This window comes from Ovis canadensis, chromosome 19 (assembly GCF_042477335.2).
Source record: "Ovis canadensis isolate MfBH-ARS-UI-01 breed Bighorn chromosome 19, ARS-UI_OviCan_v2, whole genome shotgun sequence".
NCBI lineage: Eukaryota > Metazoa > Chordata > Mammalia > Artiodactyla > Bovidae > Ovis > Ovis canadensis.
The window spans coordinates 62,586,865-62,611,394 of record NC_091263.1 but is presented as its reverse complement, the minus strand read 5'-3'; the positions used below and the strand labels follow the sequence as shown (position 1 = coordinate 62,611,394).

General features: G+C 38.0%; 1 protein-coding gene across 23 annotated transcripts in view; it reads right to left on the bottom strand.

Annotated features, from left to right (window-relative positions):
* Positions 1–24,530, bottom strand: part of SFMBT1 (Scm like with four mbt domains 1) — a 117,705-nt gene that overhangs the window by 75,559 nt on the left and 17,616 nt on the right. For 2 of the 23 annotated variants that reach the window (XM_069562455.1, XM_069562471.1), the window contains exon 2: positions 7,890–7,988. The exons of 19 other annotated variants lie outside the window; for them this stretch is intronic. The gene's annotated coding sequence lies outside the window, so the exon portion shown is untranslated. Of the gene's footprint in view, positions 1–7,889; positions 7,989–15,571; positions 15,822–24,530 lie in introns of all 23 variants that reach the window. 2 more of the 23 variants (XM_069562456.1, XM_069562458.1) reach the window with 2 other exon arrangements.

Below are 24,530 nucleotides of genomic sequence, written 5' to 3'. Positions count from 1 at the left end.
CACAACCATGTCTTTCCAGCTAAGGAAGTTATAGGGGTCATAAATTATAGAGATTATTGAACCTACACTACAACTTTCAAAAGCTCAGGAAGTTTTACAAAATATTTTCATTGGTTAATTTAGGCCTGTAAAAAAAAATCAAGGTATATGAATAATCAACACCATATGAAAACTAACAAGATAATTCTGATAAGAAAGTATGTGGCCTTAAAAGCCAGACTAAGGGGCTGACAGATGTAGGACCTGCTTGCTGTGTGGCTTGGGCAAGATACAGAATCAATTTATGCCTCAGTAGGCTCTTCTGTAATTTGGAGATGTTAACAACAGTAGCTAGCCCATAAAGCTATTAATACTTTGATTATTCAATCAATTAATGCATGTAAAAGTTTACAGTACAGTTAGTCCTCAAAGAATATTAGCTATTATTGTTTAACAAGCTATTATTGCTTCTTTTACTAGAATGAAGATACTCTTGGTTTCTAAAATGATTCCCAGACCACATGTAGTTGAAACTCTTTTTCTTATTACATATACTCCAAACTCCTCCTAGCAAAGTTATACAGTACATGTTTTTTAAAATTATACTTCTTTATTAATTCTTTAATGGACTGGAATGACACTGAGTTAGAGAACAGTCAAAAGGCTAAAAAAGAATCCGTGATAAACAGCCATCACCAAACACCGTAGACTCAGTAGGAAAGCACACAAACAAAGCCTCTGCCTTAAGGGAATAAGGAGGCTTCTGCCTCTCCCCAAGGCCTTCGAGAAGAGAACCAAGGGCAAGTTACAGTGATTGATGTCTTCAGACCTCTGGGAGTCTGCCTTTGTCCAATCATTCAGCAAACTTGAACTCCTACTCTTTCTCCTCAAAGCATTCAACAGAGGGCACCATTATAAGACAGGATGCTTTGGGAAGTTTCCCGCTTTATTTTGTAACATTAAGCACACAGGTGTTTGTAAAAGCTTTACATCAAACCCTACAGACTCCTGGACTACAGTCACATGTGCTGTACAATTAATTCACTAGAATTTTTAAAAAGAATTTAAGGCCCTAAAAGATGATCAGTTGTAAATGCCAAGTAACTCTGGATAGGCAATAACCTCTCAAAGTCACTATATGCATCCATACTGTGCTATCAGACAAAACCAGTCCCTCAAAGACACCTGCCAACTCCAGGGCAATGCTGAGTCCCTTGAGGAATCCCAGGGAAACAGCCCGACAGTGACTGTCTGCTACCAAACACTGGGTTGGGCCTTAATGTTACGCTGCGGCCCACAAGCCTAAGAAGCACGCTGAAACACTTAACAACAGTGATACAAGGAACAAGCGTAAGTTACTTCGAAAAATCATAAATTACTTAGAAAATAAAATAAGTCTTTAGCAGCTTTAACAATAAGTGCCTCCAAAAAAAGAGGAAACCTGTAGTCACTACTGGAGATAAGCTGCAAATATGTTAGATTTCCAAAATAACTCAGTGCAAATTATTAAACAGGCATAAGAAGAACAACCAGACTAAATTATGCTAATAAGGAATCCAATTAAATTCATATGCAAGACGTAAAACCAAAACCTTAACTGACAGAGCAATCCACATACCTTTCTTTCTAGAGTTTAGCAGGAGGCCTGGCAGCCTGTTTGGTCAGTATTAGAATTAAGTTGTGGCTTGTTATTTGTTGTTCTCAACTTCAATACCCACACATATTAATATATACAATGAAACATCCTCTAAAAATTAGAAGTGCCTATGTGAAATATATAGAGATTTTTGGTTAAATCTCTACACCTTTTTAACAAACACAATGCTTCCTCTCCCACTTTTCTATTCTTTCCCTAAAAATGTTATTTTTCCTGCCATTAAATTATTATTTAAATAAACCTAACTATGACAGAGGATGAGATTGGTTAGATGGCATCACTAACTCAATGGACATGTGTCTGAGTAAACGCCAAGAGATACTGAATGACAGGGAATCCTGGCGTGCTGCAGTTAATGGAGTTGCAGAGTCAGACATGACTTAGTCACTGAACAACAAATTTGATACTATAAAGATTGCCAATTTTCTAAGATTAGCATGTAGTTCAAAATGATCTATATAATAATCAATCCTTAACACCACTGACTATGCTATGCTAATTTTCATATTTTATAAGAAAAAAATAGTTTTTACAAAATATAAAATTTAAGTTTGAAACAGAGACAAGCACCTTAGTCATCAAAAGAAGCCAACAAGTAAACTTCACTATTTTCCAATTAACAAAAGGTAGGCTAGGGTTAAATAACTGATTATTAATGTAGCTCTCAGAGGAAAATATTTTCAACACCATCTATGAAAACCGTTTTGACTTACGATACAAAGGCTGGTGTGTTCTTTTAGGATGAGGGATGAGAGAGAGACAAAGTTATTATTTTAACTGTATTTAAACTGATCAGAAAATAAATGAACTAGTTGGTCAGAACACAGTCACTCACTCAGGAAAAACATCATAAAGATAACAATTCAAAGCACACCCTATAAGTCATTAACAGGGCTTCTTCAGTATTTTCTTGTAAGATGTGAGATTATACATACAGTATTATTCTCTATTAAAGTATAAAAAAGAACTCGACTCAGTTGTTTAAACTCACATTCTTCCAAAGTGATAATTTGAAGATTATCCCAGGTTTAGACATATCAAGTAGGAATTTCATGCCCACCAGTCAGATGACAGATAGGATACTCAGCCCATCCTTGCTGACTTGGAACAAAATCCAATGCTGGAAGAGGCTTAATGTCAAATCTAACTACCCAAAAATCATAAGCTAACTTCAAATTCCTCTCAGAGCAGTCTTAAAAAAAAAAAAATCAATAAGCTATTCAAGCACCAACCGTACTATTCTTACCTGAATCTTTTAACAAAATGTCAAACAAATTCAGACTGCCAGTTAGGAAAGAACCGCCTTAATGAAAAAGTCTTGTCAAGAAAGAGAGGGAGGAAAAGTCTTTCCCATTTTAACAAATATTATGATGAGAAGTAAACATCATGCAATTTTGGCCTTGGGAATTTTGTCATCAGCACACCTTGTAAAACATATGAATAAATCTAATATAAAAAAATTACTACTGTGGGCTTACCTGGTCAACTTTGCAATTTTGGAGGGATATTGATGGTGCGAGGTGACATAAGAAGAGAATAAAATACCTTTTCCACCTTATTCAAATGATGAGTAATGAAGTTCAACATCTAAATCTTTTTCCTTTTACTTATTTTTTCCAAACAATTAAATATTTCATGCTCACATCACTGTCTCATTTTCAAGCATCTGTTTAATGCCATCAGGAACCATACCTAGCACTACAGTTTTACAATACTGACTGCCTGGGTGATCTTTTATTTAATCTTTGTCTCACTAAGTAACTGTTACTAGTTAAGTCTAAAGTTAGAAAAAATCTTAACAGGTCACATCTAGTTCAATGACCTTCATAGTTTTGTAATTATACACCATTCTAACGCCCCAGTATTTCCACAGATAACACCTCTTCATTAACCTATGGTGCTTCTCTACCAAGTCCTTCCCCATTCACTCCTGAGGAAGCTGTCCATTCTGCACTGCAACACCATCAACGACAGTACAGAAAACTCCCATGAATACCATCTGTGACAATCTGTTCTACTTCTGAGCAGCTCCACCACACACTCTGTTATTGAACCACCCTCAAGTTCCAATGGCTTCTACCCAAAGGTGTTGCCCATTCAGAATGAGATTGCACCTTCACACACACAAGAGCCCTTCAGATAGCCGGAAGATCTAACACTGCTTCCTAAGACAGGTCCTGGGCTCCCTCACCATCCCTGTCTTCCTCTGAAACACATTTCAATGTCTGTATTGCAACAGAATATAGAAGAATTAAAACCTTCAGACAATTTTGATCTCACTTTACACAGTCTACCACTTAACGTGACTGGGAAAAATATTTCAAAGTTAAGTTTGCTCAGTTAATTAGAGTTTGATACTGAGAGCTTGGTAATCAGTCTTGATGGAATAAAGAACTGTTCCTTTCTTCTTATATTTCTTTACATTTAACCAATTATAGAACTCAACAGATGTACTTCCAAAGACCTACAGATGGCCAACAGATACCTGAAAAGATGTTCACCATCACTAATCATCACAAAAATGAAAATCAAAAAACCATAATGAGTTATCACCTCATACCTACTGGGATAGCTATTATCAAAAAGTCAAGAGATAACAAATGCTGGTGAGAATGCGAAGAAAAGGCAACCCCTGTACACTTGTTGCTGAGAATGTGTAGCTACTACAGAAAACAGCATGGAGATTCCTCAAAAAACTACCTTACAATCCAGCAATTACACTTCTGAGGATAAGCCGAAGGAAACAAAGTCACTAAATTTAAGCTGATCAATTAGTACAGAAACTGTCCCCACCCCTGGCTCCATCCGTTCACTTAGTTCTAACCACTGTAAGCACCTGCTACATATAGCTCCTATTAGGAGGTACATCTACTTACAAAACTCTAGAGTTACTGTGACAATAGATTAGTATTTCAAACAGATACACTGACAGTCAAAAAAAAAATCATCCCATTTGGGAAGAACGCTGAAAAAAGGGTTAATAACCAAGGTACAAAAAATGAAAAAAAAATGGTAAAAACTCAATAGAATGCATGTCAACTTTGTAACTTTTCTTATTTACACTTAAGATCAAGGAAAGAACAGAAAACCTTTTCATAACAATAAAGCAGCATAAGAGACAGCAGCATCATAAATCAAAGCTGTTAATAAAAAGCAAGCAATTACTACATACTCTGTATAAAATACTATGCTGGAAAAAGGTAAGGTTAAGCTTGCCATGTTCTCTCATAAAGCATAATTCAGGATACATACAGCTTTTGCCTACGAAGAAGTCAAGGAGAACACTTTTATACAGCGTTTTCAACAGGATTTGTTCATAAGCCATTAATGCAGAGACAGAGGAAGAAAAAAAAAAAAACTTGCTTATTAGTTGAAACTGTCTGCCAACTCACCTGGGAAATGATGCAGGAGGGAAAATACCCCAAACGACTTGTTAATAACAAGAGTCACTGCATTTGTAACTAGAGATCATACACAACAGGACCACTGGATAACAAAACCGATAAGGACTTCTTTTAAAGAAAGCAATCCTGACAGAAGAATGGTAGAATCTCTAAAGCAATCAAGTAACAGATTTAAGCGCTAACCATCAGCAAACAGTTTACATCAACCACAAAACAAAAAACAACCTAAAAGGTTAAAGTGCCTGATAATGGAATATAACAGCAACAACAAAACAATACTGCAAACAAGCAAGCAAAACCAAACCTGAATCAGACTGAGCTTCTAGATCCAACAGAGAAGTCATAGGAATATGGTAAACATCACAGCGACCTGACCCTTACCTCACACACTGTATAGAAAAACTCAAAAGGAATCATAAAGCTAAATATAACAGCTAAAACTTTAAAACGTAAGAAAAACAAGAGAATATGTTTTTGACCTAGGTTCATAAAGATTTTTTAGATATGATGCCCCAAAAAAGCACAAATGGTAAAAGAAAAATCAATAAATTTTGACTATATCAAAGTATAAAAGTGTCTGTTATTCAAAGATTTCATTAAGAAAAAGAAAAGCCACAAACGGAAGGAAAAATATTTGCAAAATATGTTTGATAAAGGATTTATATATAAAAACTGCTACAATTCCATAAACAATCCAATTTTTTTAATAGGCAAAAGATGTGAAGTGACTCTTCAACAAAGATATATGAATGACAAGATATGAAAACATACTCAACTTCATTAGTCATTAGGGAAATGCTAATTAAAATCTCAATGAAATATCATTACACGCCAAAAAAGATTATTAAAGTGAAAGATTAACAATACCAAGTGTTAAGAATGGATGTGGAGAAACTGCAGCTCTCACACAATACCGGCACCAACATGCAAGAATGTAAAATGATACAGCCACTGTGAAAACAGTCTGGCAGTTCCTTGAAAAGTCAGATGCAGCAATTCCACTCCTGGTGTCTACCAAAATGAAATGAAAATATATCCATACAAAGACATTTACACAAGTGTTCATTGCCATGAACTAGAAACCACCCAAAGGTCCATCAATTAGTGAAAGGATAAACAAAATGTGGTATAGCTATACAATGGAACACTTCTCAGCAAAATACAAACAAACTACCAATACATGCATGACAGGAACTAATCTCAGAAACAACACAATGAATGAAATAATGCCAGATACAAAAGGCTACATACTGATTAATTTCATTTACATGGAATGTGTAGAAGAGGGAAAACTAGAGAGAAAGAAGCAGATCAGTGGTTGCCTGGGGCCAGGACAGAGGCAAAGATTATCAGTAAATGGTCAAAAGATCATTTGGGGGATGATGGAAATATTCTAAAACTAAATTTCAACGATGGCTGCACAACTGTATAATCTTACTAAAACTTAAGCTGTTCACTTAAGGTATAAAATTTGCTTCAATAAAACAATTTTTAAAAAGAATTGAGACCAACTGCAATGCACTGGCCTTTTGGATTCTGCAAGCAAAATTTTAAATGTATTTATTGTGGTAAAATATGTATAACATAAATTTACCATTTTAATCACTGTTGAGTATAGTTCTGTGGCATTAAGTACATTCACGTTTTTGTGCAACACATTTAAAAAAAATAATAGCATGTGTGAAAACAATGAGAACTGAGCTGTGCATGGATTTTAATGTTATTAAGAAAAAATACAGACTGATAATAGCATTGCGTTTATGTTTTAACAACAGAGTCCTTAACTTTTAGAAGCACATACAAAAATATTTATCAATGAAATGACTTCGTATCTGGAATTCCTATAAAAATAATTTTGGGAGTACAAGACAACCAAATGTAAAGCATGATCCTTAGCTAGATAATGAAAGGAAAAAAACTGTGAAAGACATACCAGAAATGAGATGCTAACATGGAGAAATAAGATGCTAGCATTTTATCAATGCTAAATTCCCCAAATGTTGTAAGTGTATTGTAGGGCATGTATGAAAATATCTTATTCTTAGAGTTGTAAGCTGAAGTATTAGAAGTAAAGTGTCATGAGGTCTACAATGAATTCTCAAATGTTTCAGGATTATATAAAATATTTTATGCATATATACACACATATATGTACATATAAATAAGAGAGAGAGGGAGAGCAAGTGGTGATTCTAAGTAAAGGACTGAAAATGAGAACTTTAGTCTTAGAAAAAATGGTAATTGTTATGAGTTTATTGGAAAACAATAAACATCTTAAATGACATCTTAAATACTAAGGACATTTATAAAAACAAAAAATATGCATCCTCTTTGACTAAACTTCCCTTCTGGGAATTTATCTTCAAGAAACTCACTCAAGAGTGCAAGGAATGAGAGGTATTTATTATAACACTGTAATGGTTAAACAAAAATTCAGAAACTATTCAAATACCTACCAATGGGTGGATTGGTAAATAAAGGTAAACACTTGAAATGGAAAAAAATATATATGGGAGGAAGCAACAGGTGAGGGTATAGATGCAATACCACTGGCTGTGAACTGATCACTGCAGAAGCAATCTTTGGACATGGATATATGGATATTCATTTCACTGTTTTGTCTACTATTATAGAGACTCAGAATTCTCCACAACAGAAAGGTTTCCGTAGAAAGAAGGACACAATTCTTTACGAGTGATAATCTGCCTCCTTTCTTTCCCAAATTAATAATATAAACATGGGGTAAGTGGGTTCTCTACTACAGAAATGGGTGCTTAGAAATAATAAGGTTTCAGAAACCTTAATTTTTCTTAAATCCTCAGGTCATCCTGAACAGAAAAATCTCTCACCTTCAAACATCTTTAATCCCATACAAAGTGGATGCAGCTCACACTGCTCTCATCAGCAAGCAGTTCTTCATTTCTAAAATAGGAGCAACACTGCTCCAGCTAAGGAAAGAAACAAGCACAGAAAAGAAAGCCATAATCTATTTTAACACGTGTTTTCTACAGGGTAGTCTAGTTTATACCTCTAAAGATTCAAACATGATCTGCACTATTGTGATAGTTCTGAATTATGACAGAAATAAGAGAATTATTATTTCAAGTGAACTTAGCATTGAGTAGTTAAGATATCCTCATGTTTAATTTGCATACAGCAAGTGCTCATTTAAGCACCTGCTAAAATGAACTATACTGAGTAACTGGATGCCTGTCCTGAGCACCCTAAATCCCAGTCTAAGACCAGTGACTGCCCCCGACTGAACCACTGACAAACTCTTCACCTAGCGGCAGCAGCCTGCTAAACCTGGAGCACACATTTTCAAAACAGTCTCCTCTTTTTTCCAACAAGGAGCACGGCATTTGGGAGAAGGAAATGGCAACCCACTCCAGTATTCTTGCCTGGAGAATTCCATGGACGGAGGAGCCTGGTGGGCTGCTGTCCATGGGGTCGCACAGAGTTGGACCCGACTGAAGTGACTTAGCATGCATGCATGCTTTCAGAAGGAAACGGCAACCCACTCCAGTATTCTTGCCTGGGGAATCCCAGGGACAGAGGAGCCTGGTGGGCTGCCGTCTATGGGGTCGCACAGAGTCGGACACGACTGAAGCGACTTAGCAGCAGCAGCAGTGTGGCATTCATGAAGTACCGAAGCAATGGGAAAAATACAATTCAAGTGAATTTAGTCAAGATTGTTAGACACAGATTTTCAGTGGCTGGTTGTTCTTTGGGCTTTTTTTGGTCTTAACTCAAAATATTTTTACAAAATTATGGTATTTAAATTTTCATTTCAGAAACAGAGCTATTCTTTTTATATCTCAACTTCAAAAGAAAAAACTAAATAGGTTCTGCATAACAACCAACACCACAAGTCAAAGGCTAATCTTCACATGGAAGAGAACTTAAAAGTAGTGGTGATACCAATTATATTTTTTAAGATTTATCAAAGTACACTAGATTGTTGTGTTAGTTAGTTTCAGGTGTACAGCAAAGTGAATCAGTTACACATATACATATATCCATTCTTTTTCAGATTCCTTTCCCATGTAGGCCATTACAGAGTACTGAGTAGGGTTCCTGTGCTTTTAGTAGGTTGTTATTAGTTAGCTATTTTATATATAGTGGTGAGTATATGTCAATCCCAATCTTACAATTTATCCCTCCCAGTAACCATAAGTCTGTTTTCTACATCTGTGACTCTTCTTGTTTTATAAATAAGTTCAATTGTACCTGTATTTTTAAGATTCCACATACAAGGAGTATCATGTTCCCAACAGGATATTCAATAGCATTAAGGAATTAACTGATTTTTACACATGATAAACACATTACAGTTTTTAAAAGTCATCATTGTAGTTATCATAAACACTGAACTATTTACAAAGTGATGAAATACTCAAGTGTTTTTGTATAACAAAACAGTGAGGGAGGCAAAATTGTGTGTGTCAGAGGAAAAAAAAAAAGTATAAATTAAAAAAAGCCAGCCATATGTTAATAATCGTAGAAACCGAGTAGTGGGACTTTCTATATATGTTTGAATATTGTCATAATGAAAAGTGAACCATAAAAAAAGTATAGTGATAATCAGCCTTCTTAGAGGCTACAAGAAAGCAGCAGCAACAGCATTAACTGCTTTAAACACAGAAATAAACAGCGTGCATAGTAACTGATATCCTGATATTCGTGCATGCTACTACTCTGTAAAAACCTGCTGCGTTCTTGGCAGAATGACAGGCGATTCCCATGACTAATATCCCAAATTATATGACATCACCTCCAAAACAATTACATCCAAAATGCATTCTGTATTTTAGAGATCTTTATGAAAATCAATACACGTATGTATTAACTAAAAGTTCATCATTGCTATTTCCAATTTCTGACCATTCTTTTCTTTAACAATCTATTCTTTCAACAGTATATGTTGAAGCTGGAGTGGTAAGGGGGGAAAAATGGTCCATCACTGAAAATCCATCTAGAATAATATGGAATTATAACTCAAAAACATGTGATATCACCAATTATTAGATCACATTCGGTTACTAAAACCTAAATTCACGGTTCCTCCTATTTTTTGTTCTGACAGCATGAAACACATTTCCTTCATAGCATGCAGGGGCATTTTTTTTCTCTTTTTTAATAGAATGAATTGCTTTTAATGATATAAGTAGTTTCACTCTGGTTTTCATGTTTAATTAAGGTAGATAGTTAAGTGGCAGATTCCTCAGATTTTGAGACATAACTTCTTTATCATTCATGTACAGATGAGAAATACTAGATCTTGTCTTGAGCCCATTTCAGCAGCACCAGCAGCCACTTACATCGCCTTGGGCACCCACTTGACGCTAGCTAATACATCCATCTGCTAAGTTGAAGCAGTCTCTCCCTGGTACCAAAATGGGCCCTTCTTCTTGACAACAGTGTATTCACAGAACAAAGGTGTCCATCTTTTGCAGAGGCAAGGGACAAGCAGACGTGTTATAACTTTTAACATAAAATTGATACAGAGTAATAATTTTTTTACAGTGCAAACTCGGTATTTTGGAAAAGTCAGACTTTGTTTTTGCTTTTAAATTCTTGGGAGCCGGGATGAATTAATCACTTTTCTTATCAAACAGGAAAAAATTTACGTTACATAAATATGGGAAATATAAACATATGCTAAATATGGTCCCTATATGTTGAGAGCATGTAATGCCAACTGGAAAAACCTAACAGCAACCTAAGAGGCAAAGGATGACTACCAAGTGCTCTGGAAACACCAGAACGGAAGCCAAGTCAAGGAAGGTCTTGGTTTGAACCAGGTCCAAAATGAGGAAGTAACTGTGAAAAATGAAGAAAATGAAGATAACTCCAGGCAGAAGGAAAAGAGCACAGGCACAGAGATGGAAAACTGCAGAGCGTACCTCAGACACAGCAACTGACGATATGGTTTGGGTTATGGGCTTCAACACAAGTGACAAGACTAGAAAGCTAGGTTGATGCTAACCTGGAGGCCTTATTTATTGAAAGTTTGGACTTCAACTTGAACTAAATATGGGAACACTCAACTTCTGAACAGGGTTAAGTGCCATGAAAGTAAATGGTGGTGGACATACAGAGAGATGGGCAGTGATGCTCAGGATGGAGCGGGGAAGGAGAGCCTGGAAGCTAGATCAGGGGATGCTTACTTTAATGATTCTAAAAGAAACCCAGAAATACCAGAAGATAGAGTGACAGGAAAGAAACACTTCATTTATATAAGATGTCTGCAGTTTACAAAAGACTTTCACTTAAATGAGCTCATTTTACCCTCAGAGCAACCTCTAAGTAGAACATCTGTCACATTTCGTAAGTAAAGAACTGCTGCTCAGGGCATTTCCTTGCATGACTGTCTGTCAGCCCATGTTTTTCTTTTCCATGACTATTCATCTCTTAACCAGTAGACAGCAAGCTCCTTGAGGTTATGCAGGGACCACTGATTTCTGATGCCCCAGAATTTCAGCTACATTGCAAAGAGCCCTGCTCAGTACTTGATACCAGAAGCCATTCATTAAATATGTGATAGATGAGCAAGCAAATCATTGAAGAGCACATTGATCCTCTTCCCCTCCTGTACCAATCACACTGAAATGTTTATTTTGTTTTGCTTTGTTTAATGTTTGCTCTGACAATGGAAAAATTTTGACAATTACAATACCTCTTTTCGGCAGTTCCTGGACAAGACCTCTTTTTTCCCCTATGCATGAGAAAAGAAACATGCACAAAAGGGAAAATCAGGTTGTCTGGCCCTTCACAGTAGTATCAGAAAGTCCCACTAAGTGACACTGTCACTAAGGATAAAGGTTGACATTTGGTAGCTATTTTTTCAAAAATGTTCTATTTTCTTTAAGAATGGAATAAATACTAAGATTAATAACCAGGCATATGAGCACTTACAGTACCCAAGGTGAAAAACCCTGGCCTGGAACACTTGGTGACAGAAAGTGAGAAAATGTTCCAAAGAATGACAGACACAAGTCAAAAAGGGAAAGAAGCCAGCCTGATGGGGCTTCCACTGGCCAAATCTGGGACAACTTACACACACAGTAACAAGACTGTAGCTCACTGAATAAAACAGAAAACCACAAGCCCATACTTATATAAACTAATAAATCAATAAATGTAAAAGTTTGACAAAGAATGGGATAGTTACATAGTTTCAAAGTACTTATTCACAAAATACTAATTAATTACAAATGGAAAGAGTAATTTATCAGTGAGAAGCCTGGCAGATGCTACCTTAAACAAGTGATCATCAGAAACAGGACAAATTGAAACTACACCTCCAGAAAGGGTACATAAGACACAGCATTACTTCTGTGATGTTCCTGCCAAAGATATATAACCTGAGTTTAATCCTCAGAAAACATCAGAGAAACCCAAATTGAGGGTTACTCTGTAACAGGCTTATAATCTCCAAACATATCAAGATCATGAAAATTAAAAGAAAGGCTGAAGACAACAACTAAATGTGAAGCACGATTCTCTTGGATCCGTTCGCTTTTATCCAAAAATGGGCAGTGGGGAGGTGGGAGACTTTACTGGGGCAACTGGTCAAATGTGAATGGAGTCTGAGTAGTACTGGATGGTAACAGTGTTCAATGTTAACTTTGCTGATATTGTGGTTACTCTGTTATTCTGAAGGAGAACATCCTCACTGTAGGAAGTAAAAGGCGAGGGTGTTCTGGAGTGACGGAACATCAGATGGACAATCTATGGCCAAGGGTTCTGGAATGGGAAACCATTTTCTCTACTGTACTTAGAGCTTTTCCTTGTTTTCAGTTGCCTCACATTTTTTATAAAAATTTTTAAATGACTGGTTTTCTTTCCAAAATGAAAGTAATAAATATAATCTTAACACATACAAATGTATTCTTTCCAACAAAAATGTTCTCTCTGTAGGACGAGTACTAAACTGAGTCTTGCATTAGATCACTAGGAAAGTAGGATGGAACAGTGTTGTATAGCAAAAAACAAAAGCCAAAAACAGGCTTTCCACACTGAAAACTCAACTTCAAACTCCAGCTCATCACCTATGAATTTGTGGTTCTGGAAGATTTTTCACCTGTCTGGGTCTCAATCCCCTAATCTATAAAGTGGGAATACCATGTTTTTTACAAGGGTGGCTCTGAGGATGAAGTAAGATGGTACCTTTAAGAATGCCTTCTAGATTATAGATACTCAAAACTACTTCTCTCCCACTTCTAAGCAATCTATTTACAGGCTGCATCTGGTTAATAAGTTTACACCTTAGTGAGCCTAAGAAGTAGGCTTCCTACTATTAAACAACTTTTCAGGTTAAAGGGATATTAAGGATCCTTTACTCCAATACCCTTGCTTTACAGATAAAGAAATGAGACCTTGGATTTAAGCAAGGCAAAAGGCAAACCACTCCCATCATGTCACCACTATAAAACAGAAATTATTTAACCTCCAAGTCTCTGCCCATCAGCATCCTCAGCAGTTTACAATAATCCTGTCCACTCCCCCATCATAGTTCTTACTAAAAATCAGCAACGGTGTCAAATTTCTTAAAATGTCTTCCTACCTAACATAGCTTCTTTTATTTCTACTCTTTAGAATAGTTAAGGTTCTTTCCGTGGAGTTCCAAGGTCTGTGAAGAGAATCCAGGGTGCATGACTATGAATGAGTAGAAGTTTTTACTTCTATTTTTCAGCTCAGTTTAGTCTCTCAGTCACGTCCGACTCTTTGCGACCCCATGAATCACAGCACGCCAGGCCTCCCTATCCATCACCAACTCCCAGAGTTTACTCAAACTCATGCCCATAAAGTCAGTGATGCCATCCAGCCATCTCATCCTCTGTCGTCCCCTTGTCCTCCTGCCTCCAATCCCTCCCAGTATCACAGTCTTTTCCAATAAGTCAACTCTTCGCACGAGGTGGCCAAAGTATTGGAGTTTCAGCTTTAGCATCAGTCCTTCCAATGAACACCCAGGACTGATCTCCTTTAGAATGGACTGGTTGGATCTCCTTGCAGTCCAAGGGACTCTCAAGAGTCTTCTCCAACACCACAGTTCAAAAGCATCAATTCTTCAGAGCTCAGCTTTCTCCACAGTCCAACTCTCACATCCATATATGACCACTGGAAAAACCATAGTCTTGACTAGACGGACCTTTGTTGGCAAGGTAATGTCTCTGGTTTTCAATATGCTATCTAGGTTGGTCATAACTTTTCTTCCAAGGAGTAAGCGTCTTTTAATTTCATGGCTGCAGTCACCATCTGCAGTGATTTTGGAGCCCCAAAAGATAAAGTCTGACACTGTTTCCACTGTTTGCCCACCTATTTCCCATGAAGTGAGGGGACCAGATGCCATGATCTTTGTTTTCTGAATGTTGAGCTTTAAGCCAACTTTTTCACTCTCCTCTTTCACTTTCATCAAGAGGCTTTTTAGTTCCTCTTCACTTTCAGCCATAAGGGTGGTATCATCTGCATATCTGAGGTTATTGATATTTCTCCCAGCAATCTTGATTCCAGCCTGTGTTTCTTCCAGCCCAGCGTTTCTCATGATGTACTCTGCATAGAAGTTAAATAAGCAGAGTGACAATATACAGCCTTGACGTACTCCTTTTCCAATTTGGAACCAGTCTGTTGTTCCATGTCCAGTTCTAACTGTTGCTTCCTGACCTGCATATCGGTTTCTCAAGAGGCAGGTCAGGTGGTCTGGTATTCCCATCTCTCTCAGAATTTTCCACAGTTTATTGTGATCCACACAGTCAAAGGCTTTGGCATAGTCAATAAAGTCATTAAAGCAGTTTTTCTGGAACTCTCTTGCTTTTTCCATGATCCAGCGGATGTTGGCAATTTAATCCCTGGTTCCTCTGCCTTTTGTAAAACCAGCTTGAACAACTGAAGTTCACGGTTCACGTATTGCTGAAGCCTGGCTTGGAGAATTTTGAGCATTACTTTACTAGCGTGTGAGATGAGTGCAATTATGCAGTAGTTTGAGCATTCTTTGGCATTGCCTTTCTTTGGAATTGGAATGAAAACTGACCTTTTCCAGTCCTGTAGCCACTGCTGAGTTTTCCAAATTTGCTGGCATATTGAGTGCAGCACTTTCACCGCATCATCTTTCAGGATTTCAAATAGCTCAACTGGAATTCCATCACCTTCATTAGCTTTGTTCATAGTGATGCATTCTAAGGCCCACTTGACTTCACATTCCAGGATGTCTGGCTCTAGGTGAGTGATCATACCATCGTGATTATCTTGGTCATGAAGATCTTTTTTAACTAACCTCAAACTGAAATTTAAGATTTCCCTCAAATACAAGTACAGGCAACAAATCACAGCAATATTAACAGTGACTAACTGTGTCACCACAGAAAGAACATATATTTTCATATTACAGATGACGCAGCTATACATAAAGATTTCCTTCGGGTCTCCTGCATTGCAGGCAGATTTGTTACAATCTGAGCCACCAAGGAAATTCATTTTATTTATTTAAAATCAGCACTCTGAGAATGGTCAAAAGGCTTCACTAACTTACAAAGTGAAGTGAAGTGAAAGTCGCTCAGTCGTGTCCAACTCTTTGCAACCCCATGTACAGTCCACGGAATTCTCCAGGGAATCTTCCGAACCCAGGGATCGAACCCAGGTCTCCCACCTTGCAGGCAGATTCTTTACCAGATGAGCCACCAGAGAAGCCCAGCTTACCAAAGGGGCACATGAGTATCTGAATATCAAAAAGCTTAAGAACCCCTCCGTTTGAACAACAAAGCTGTTAATCTGCTGAGAATCTGAGAGAAGAAAAGGGAAAAAAGTTTGGCTTTTAAACACATGAACCACTTATTTATTCCACAAATACTTGGTTCTTGTGCTGCACTGCGAAACAGCTACAAAGATAAAAAAATTTACCCCTTTGCCTCAAACCAGTGGGAAAGGAGAAAAAAACAAGTATGAAGGTGAGACGTCTCAAGGCCTAGAGCAGAAGGACGAAAGAAACCTTTGACCTCAGAGAAGAGGTTCTGTCCTCTCAGTAAAAACAAGGCACACTTGAGTAAAGGGAGAAGAATCAGAAATTCTTCTAGCTCTCGGTTGCTCCTGTAGCCTGGAGTGCAGGGGGCTTCCGGCAGAACCTCCCGAGCCCAGGGGAGGGCAGAGGAAGCAGCTTTCAAGAGGGAGAAGCTGGGCAGTGACTGGACATAGTTACCTGGCCAGGGGGACATAGCTCATGGATCCTGATCTAACCCTCTGTAGGACTGGTAGCCCCTTTCTATTACAGAGATGCTTTGGGAAAATTAATTACAGCAACGAGAATTTTTCTTAACTCTCTTTACGTAACTTAGATGGGAAAACGCTCAAGGGGGTAAAGTGGAGCCATGTTCCAAAAGAAGATGATATTCACTTAATTTGTACAACCAAAATACAGTCTGTCTGGCTAATGACATTTTATTTATACAATAGTATTGGCTTTACAGTAGCTCAGAAAATGGCAAATGAGTCTCTCTCTGTATATGGAACTTACCTTATAAAACATAGTGTTTAAATGCCTGGCTCAAAGTTTCCCTACTAAATTTTAACTCCACAATATTCTTTATACCACATCAACAAAACAACACCAGGTAAAAGATAAAAACCATGTGAGGGAAAGACCACCAACCTTATAAATATGTTTTTTATCTTTATCTTTAGAACTGTCTTACAATATTTACCAATGCAATCAGAAAACCACGTGTTTACAATACTTTCTCAACTTTTCTCGCAATTGACCTCCACCTACTACTGAGCACCTCCTCCATTCCCAGCACTGCACAGGGATGGAAGATCGTGATACAAAGGTCAGTCCTGCCCTAAAGGATTTTACAGTTAGAGACAGAGCCACCGGGGGAATTTCTGAAATGCAAGATGTTAGAAAATCAGCTGCACAGAGAAGGAAAAGTTCACTGTAAGTCAAGATAACTACCAAAAAAAAAAAAGTGGCATGCAAGAGTAAAGAAACTTCATCTCGAAGGATAGAAAGAATCTTGGAAAGGTAGAGGAAAGAGTAGAAGACATTACTAGCAGGGCAAACAGGATGCAAGAGGCAGCAAGGCAGGCACGAGGCTGGCAACAGTTGTGTGCGTGTGTGTGTGAGTGCGTGTGTGTTTATTAGGGGAAGCTGTGCTTGCATGTAAGGTGGCAGGAGAGTTCAGTTTGCTCATGTACAGGACAAGGCCACACAGAAGGGGGTACATACACACAGAAAGTTACATACTACACAAAAGGCACCAGGCAGGAAAGACTTGAAGAGCACTACGTTTTAAAGTTTATCTGTTAGCTGATATATACATAGTTAAAGGATAATTAGGGCTACAGGTAGACCAGCAGAAAAGAGCCCAGGGATGAAAGGCTGAGGGCTTGACTCCGAGAAGCAGACCTGAGAACGGTGAGACTAAACCTAACAGGACTTCCCCGGTGACGCAGTGGTTAAACACCTGGCTTCCAATGCAGGGAATGTCAGTTCAATCCTTGGTAAGGGAACTAAGATCCCACATGCCACGGGGTGCAGCCAAAAGGTAAGCAAATAAACAAAACCAAATATGAAAAGAAGTTCAGTGGAGAATGAAGACTGAGAAAAGGGCACTGGACTTGGCAACGCAAAGATCACTGGCCACGAGTGAGAGAGCTGTGGCAGAAGCAGAGGCTGTGATGTGGGCGGCAGAGACGAGAATGCGAAGACACAAAGCGAATGCAGTGAATGGGAAGCAACGGTATATTTAGGTATAAAATGAACAAGCAGCAAACAGACAAGATTTAATGACCCCGTCAAAGGGCAGCAACATCCAGCAGTTCTCACAATCCTTTGTTCACTGAAGTAATTAGGAAAACACTGACCAACAAATCAAAAGTCAAAGGTTAGGGCCCATACATCTTGTTATTCAGGTGCTAGAATTAAAGGAAAACGACAGATACATTTTAGTCTTTGCAAGCTCAATTCCATAACCAACTAATAGAGTTCAGCTATAAATATAACAAATTAACATATACTGATTGGAACATATTCTACCTTCTTTCCAGCTGAAAAGCTTTGAGTGCCAAGAGACCAATAACAAAAACACAAAGAGATTGTTAAGCTCCAAAAAAAAATTACAAAGTATTTCACATACCTTTTTGAAATCCTAAATCATGTTTTTATAAAGAAAACATCAACAAAGCTAATCACAATAATCTAGAAACTTCCTATAAGAACTGTAATGCTATAGAATTTGATTATAATGTTGGCAAAACTAGTTCAATGGAAAATATTTTTTCATCCAGTGTTGAGCCTTACATAGAGATAGTCCCAGCCAATCATAAAACTTGCTAAATAACAATTTATGCATTAGTTTGTACTCAAAATAATAAAAGTACTCATTCAATCCTTCACCTGAAGAATAAGCTCTTCTACACAGGGACCACAAGTAAAAGATAAGTTAGAATGGATAGAATATGTCATCATGAACACAACTCTTGATGTTAAATACAATTCAAAGCTGAACAGAGGCAGCGTTCCACTAAACTCCACTGTTTTAGAATTTCATAATACCAAACATAATGCAAGAACTATGCCACCAGATAAATTCTGGAAAACGGGTTCCTTATAGATTCTTAAATCCTTTCAAAGTGTAACAGTATTATAGAGTCATTAATTCAAGATGCAAACCTCACTTGTTACAAAGCACGACTTGATACCATCTTACCTTATAGAAAAAAAGAGCAGCTTTCTCCATCAAGGACATATTAATGATTTTCAACAAAAGGATGGAAAATAAAACATTGTACTTATTATCATTTCCTTGTGCCTTTGATCAGAAACATTCCTACAAACTACTATTGCAAAAAAAGTACGTTTTGTTTTAGAATATAGTCATGACTTCTAGAAATCTTGTGAAGAATTTTTAATTACGTATATACCTTGAAACAGCAAAATATAAAAAATCAAGAATTGACCCCCAAAAAAGTAACCCCTACAATTAAGGGTGATTTAAAATTGCATCAGGACCTACCTGGCAGTCCAGTGGTAGGACTCCATGCTTCCACAGCAGAGGGCACGGACGGGTTCAGTTCCTGCCCAGGAATTAAAACCCTGCAAGCCCCTGCAGCAGACCTCCCCCACCACCACCAACCCCAAAAAAGGCAAAGCAGATTCTGTCACAATCATGTGTAAAGCTTTTCACTAACTTCCTAAATAATACACTTCAAACTCCTTACCAGGATCCACAAGACCCTGTAAGATCTGGTCCCTACATACCACTCCATCTTCCTTCCAATCATACTCCCTCTGTTGGTTCCTAACCCACCGATCACAGACTCTTTCCTAAGGACTATCCCTCTGCTCAAGCTGCTTCTCACCTTTCACACTGTAAATCTAAAAGTCAGCAGTCCAGAAAGATTTTTTTCTCATCACCCTATTGAATATGTCCTCATTTTATTCTCTAACATATCACTCAGCCTACCAGCAAGTACTTATCACAAATACTAGCTCCTATTTATTTCCTTTACTAGTTTATTATCCTCCTGCTTTCCCACAATATAAGCATCCCTTTGTTTACGTTGTATCTGCAGTGCCAATAAATATTTGTAGAATGAGTAGCAGAAAGAAGAAATAAATCAAGGATGGAGGAAGGAGAGAAGGGAAAAAAACATTTCCCATCTATATCCAAGTTTCCATCAGAGTTTTATAATACCAGATTTTTCCATGCTATAAGTAGAAGAGGTTCACTGTTGGCTGAGCTGAGTGTAAGAGTAATATTTTACACACAACTTAACCAATTTGTAAAGAACATCTCTAACAGCAGTCTGTTTATTTTATATTCAGTGCATTTCTATTGAAAGATCAAATTACTGCTTCTCTACAACTAGTCTCAGGAGTTAACTAGTGCACATTTCAATTTGCCAATGTAAACGAGGAGAAAATTTTGCTTAAAACACAATGCCAAAAGGAGAAAAACATAATTATAAAATGCAAGCATTTTATGCCTAAATGCATTAGAAATGCCTCTAGAAGAGCAAGATGTTAATAAGGGGTGATTGGTAAATGGCATATATTATGTTATTATCTCTTTGTGTATGTTTAAAATTTACCATAATAAAAAGACAAATAAATAAATGCCTCTAAGAAATCAAAACCAGGTAAGTACCTCTGGGTAACAGATACTTGCCTAGCTCAAGTACACTCTGTTGCCCACTGGAAACTTAATTTAAATGAATTGATCACAGTCTCTAAAGGTGTTTTCATAAGACATCAGCTCCTCGGAAGCTTCTGTGGGCCCTCCCACCAGCTCGGTGTCACAGGCTTCCAGCCCATTACCTTTCTATGAGAGCTCTCCAACAACCACAGCTCAAAAACAGAAACTTTATGGAAGTGATAAAACCATTTAAAAGGGGGAAGTAGTGGAAGCATGCAGAAGGGGAAAATAAATGATTTTTGCTCTAATTTAAATATTTCTCTCCTAGAATTCGGATGAGGCAGCATTTCTTTCTAAAGAGTGCTTCCGATTCTGAAGGGGGCTCATACAGAAGACTAAATGCAACTCCACCAGAGACTAGCATCCCCAGCTGGAGCAGCCCTCCTCTCCAGGACTCCTTCTCCACGACATCGGGTAAAATGTTGCTGCTGGTGGTAGTGGAGATGCTGATGTGAAGGCCTCATTTATCAAGTGGCACAAAGAACAGAAAAATGTAAGCTGCTCTGGTGGTAGCTTTTTTTTTTTTTTTTTGGCTGTAGAAATATGATGGTCTATGAGAAAACAAAAAAAATAGAAATTTTATTTCTAGTTTGTTTGGATTGAAGAAAATAATTGTATTAGGAAAGTTAAGGGACTGCAGCTAGTCACATTTTAAGACTGATTATATCCTTACAAGTGAATTCATGAACATAAGACAGATCCAAACTGGCACATGAAAGACTCATTTAGTTTTTAAGTAACACAGGATCATCTTTTAAGAAAAATAATTAGCATTACAGAAATCCGAAATAACCTGATGAATGAAATAAGCTAGCATTCGAACATAAATTATTTAATTCCCCAAAAGCATGATAAATTATTCCCTGAAGATAACTTTTAACATTAAAAGCCCTGAGAATTTCAGGTTTTAACGAAAAAAAGGATATGAATTTCATAAATAAATAAATTATAGAATTCCAAACCTATACATGTAATCACTGCACTGGATTTCATTTTGTCTTTCGTTCTGAGGGCGGTAACTGGAAGTGGTAGTTTGTGATCTATCAGTGAGAGACCCCACATCCAAGGAACAGACATTCAACCTAAATCCCTCGGCCAACTTTAACTGGGGCCTAGAGAAGCAGGGAACTGGGCAAGATGAGCAGAAGTCCCACTTATTCCTACCATTTCCACTGTGATCTCCCTTCACATCTTGAGAGATTTAAATGTTGCCATCCATAATCAAAAATAAGCTTATCAGTAACAGATTCAAGTCATAAATATTAACGAGCACCGAACATGAATATAGTTTGCAATAAAGTATATTTAGATTTTGGTACCGGAGAAGGCAATGGCACCCCACTCTAGTACTCTTGCCTGGAGAATCCAAGGGACAGAGGAGCCGGGTGGGCTGCCTTCTATGGGGTCACATAGAGTCGGACACGACTGACGCGACTTAGCAGCAGCAGCAGCAGCAGCAGCAGACCTTGGTACCCTTGTTCATAAGGCAGAAGAGGAGAAACGAGACGCTGGCAATGCGTCCTGGGGCGGGGTGGGGAGGTGAGAATGATCTGAGCAGCAAAGGGAGGAGCACTCGGTCAGAGGTACCATAAACACAAGCCTGTCACCTCCTGGAATCTTAAGTGACAACAGGGCTCTGAGGAAGGACTATAATCGAAATAAGAGAGGCCACTGTGATCTTCTAGGTGACAGAGATCTAATCTGGGACACAACTGGGCCTAAACACAGATTTACTGAACTCACGGAAATGAACACTTAATCACAGTAGGAGATCACGGCCACAGTGAAGACATGTTTCCTGTCATGTTCCATTTCGAGAGGCTCAGTTCAGTTTTGTGGTTCAACATATGGATGTGACTAGGCTAAGCTGGAGTTTAATTCTTAGCTTTCTAATCTTTCATTCATGATCTCAGATCTTACCCCGTGTTATTAATTTAGTCTGTCACACGAATTAAATAAACACCACCTGTGCTGGACAGTTTACGTTGGTACTTAACCACATAAGTGGGGAAGTGTGTCAGGCCCACACTTATCCTTCCAGACTCTCCCTGAATCACAGGCGTGAATTTGCATGGCCAGCCCCGCTGACAGCTGCGCTCTCACTTAGCTCTGACAGCAGCCCTGGCAGGTGTATACAGGTTTCTGCTCAGCTGTTAGTGAACTCCAGCAGTATAAGCGGGAAAAGGTGGCGCATGGATTCTGTGTAATACCACCTTCCCCTTTGCTCCTCCAGCCATTCCTTTTGTATCCAATTCCTAGAATTATAGCACCCCCCTTTTTTTTTAATGAAGTATACCTGATTTGTGCACAATGTTGTGCCAATCTGTGCAGTATAACAAAATGACTGTTAAACACATAGAATCATAGCCCCCTTTTGACTGAAGACCTAGGAGAGGTTTCTTGATGAGACATTGTCTGATAGCCTACCACATTCAGAATTTACATAATTCACAAACCAGGGTAGGAAGCTATGGTATGAAACATTCATCCATCCATCCAGTCAACACTTCTTACTGAGCACCTACTATAGTTTGAGGTGCTGGAGACACGACACAGACAAAAATCCCCGTCCTCAAAGAGCTAGCATTCAAGCGAGGGAAAGAGATAATACAGAGGCTGCAGAAGTAAAATACACAGTGTTACATAGTAAATTCTAAGGAGAAAAATATAAGCAGAGGCAGGGACATGAAATGTTGAAGGAGTGAAATTTTCTTTTTTTCATTGAGGTATACTTGATTTACAATGTCAGGTAATTCATTTTAAATGTACAACACAGTGATTCACAATTTTTAAAAGTATAGTTTAAATAATATATAGCTATTATATATTATTGTTAAGTTTATAGTTAGCATAATATTGGCTATATTCCCTGTGCTGGGCAATATACCCTCATAACTTATTTATTTTATGCATAATAGTTTGTACCTCTTAATTTGTACCTACCCCTATCTTGCCGTACTCCATACTGGTAATCACTAGTTTTCTATATCTGCGAGTCTATTTCTGTTTTGTTATACTCACTAGTTTATTTTTTAGATTCTACATAGAAGTGATATCATCCAGTATTTGTCTTTCCCTGATGGACTTGTTTCACTGGGCATAATAACAGGAGGGCTGAAATCAATCACACAGGTCACTGAGGTTATTTTTGGGGAAAGACTCCAAAAAAGTGAGAGAGCTAGTTATGCACATATCTGTACGAAGGCATTCCAGGCAGGGACACATGCAACACACGCAAAGGCCCTCAGGAAGGGGTCCCCTGGGCTTGTTGGACAGCAGATAATGGGGAGGAAGTCTTAAAAAGCGGGAAGGCTAGGCCATGGGGGCCTTGTGGGACAGGAAGAAAACCTGAGTGAAAGCAGTAAGTTCTGAGCAGAGTGACATCATCGGATTTACCTGTTAACAGAATCTCACTATATCACGGGCAGCCTGGAGCAGACAAGGGCAGAAGAAGGGAAATCAGTTAGGAGGCTACTGTAATAATCCAAATGAGACGAGATGACAGGTAAGACCAAAGAAATGACAGTAAGGATGCTGAGCAGACTCTGAACGTATCTTTAGCTCCTATCTGATTCTTAAAAAGTCAACAACAACAAAGAATACCAAAAAAAAAGTCAGGGGCTGGTCCCTGAATCTTGCTGAAATCCACATCAATAGAAACTCCTACCAACTGAGCATATAATTAGCTGAAGAAAACATAATAACTGCAAATTAACATTCAGCAATAGTCAATACAAGGAAAAACTAACGTATAACATGCCAGGGTTATAAAAATTTTAATCAATCAAAACTGCAAGTGACTCACACATAAGAATTCAGCATAATAACCTCCCTCAGCAATTAAAGAGCAAATTAGGGGAACTCAACAGATAAAAAGTAAAAAGTTTGGGGCCCACTGAGGATATACTGTCATTCTTGCCAAGCTGCCTGCTTATGGACACAAGTTAACAGTTTCCCTTCCCGTCCCATATCCTGACTGCTGCCTACTGCAGTTCCAGGCAGGTCCCAACAAACCTGCCCACAGCTTAAGACATGACAAATCACTGGAGCTCGTTCTTTGCTGCATCTGCTGTTCTCAGAGAAAGAGAGTGGGTGAGACCCTCACCAAAGTTAAACAACTTTAGGAGGAAGTAGCACTAAAAGATTAAGGTTTAGAAGGAAAAGTCCAGGGTTCTTTTCTTATTTTACACTGGGCCTTTTCTCCATTAAAAACAGAAATATTTTAAGTCTGAGAAAGTATTACACTAACAATAACGATATATGAGTAAGTATTCAAAGATCACTCACTCCCTGACCTTT